Source organism: Olea europaea, unplaced genomic scaffold, assembly GCF_002742605.1.
Source record: "Olea europaea var. sylvestris unplaced genomic scaffold, O_europaea_v1 scaffold37473, whole genome shotgun sequence".
Classification (NCBI taxonomy): domain Eukaryota; kingdom Viridiplantae; phylum Streptophyta; class Magnoliopsida; order Lamiales; family Oleaceae; genus Olea; species Olea europaea.
Window position 1 is genome coordinate 1 of NW_019256829.1, and position 1,123 is coordinate 1,123.

The 1,123-nt window shown below is 35.2% G+C and overlaps 1 non-coding gene across 1 annotated transcript; it reads left to right on the plus strand.

Moving 5' to 3' along the window:
- Window positions 1-1,048: 1,048 nt before the first annotated feature.
- On the plus strand, window positions 1,049-1,122 carry TRNAM-CAU. The gene has a single exon. It is a non-coding gene; the product is annotated as a tRNA-Met (tRNA).
- The last annotated feature ends 1 nt before the right edge of the window (window position 1,123 follows it).

The window sequence follows — 1,123 nt, forward strand, 5'->3', positions numbered from 1 at the left end:
GCAAATGATTATAACTTCTTGAAATACAATGAACCGAAGTTCCAAGTTAAAATAATTGTCATTAGTTGCAGAGAAAGCAATGACAACAGTGACGCAGCGATTAAACAAGAACTCTCTCTACTAATAAATCTTTTGATTCTATAGCTTCTCTCTGCTAAGTCTGTTGTTTCTATAGCTTCTTGTTTCGAGGTTTTAGAGTGAAACCTAAAGTCATCTTTATGAGAATTGTTGACATCAGTCATAACTAAATTGCTAATTGTCATACTAATAAAAACCTTTTTGTTTGGTGAATTAAATCGGACAACACAGGATTTATAGATGGGTTTTGCATAAAACATGGCCTAAAAAGTCATGCTCATAATCAATTTTCAAGAAAATTCAAGAAATTTGATCCTGAAGAATCAATCGTGGACAATCTATTATATGATGTAGTAGAAGAAAGCGGCAGAAACTTATCATTCATAAACATGTTACAACAAAAGCTTGCAATGTACTAAGATAGCTGCTGGGGGTCTTAAATATGTTCTTCAGTGAAAATATGTTGCAAATTATCACTTACAAGAGTTCTGCAATTGTTCGACCATTAGAATCCATAATCTGTAAGATAAAGCCAGGTCCATTTACCCACAAACACCCTCATTGCTGGACATCTCATTGGCTACCCAGTGCAAGATCATGCCAAGTGTCTACCTCAACTTGTTGGATCTCCATATCTGAGAACATATTTGTATTTATCATAGGCAAGCCAAAGGAACTAATTCAAGAAAACACAATAGAAATAATATCACTGAAATTATGTAGAAGAAAACTATCTTGAGTCCCTATCAAAAAAAAAATATATCTTGAGTCTATAGCTGAGAGTCAAAACAGCTTATATGAAAATCGAACCAACAAAATGCCATGTGGATCAATGTAATTTGATAATGGGATTGAATGGTGAACTAACTTCCAAACTACGGATCAGAAGAGGCACAGAAAATCCAAATGAAATGAAGTAAAAAGGTTCCACAAAAACTGCCTTTTCTCTCTCCAATTTAATACACTTCAGCGCGGGGTAGAGCAGTTTGGTAGCTCGCAAGGCTCATAACCTTGAGGTCACGGGTTCAAATCCTGTCTCCGCAAT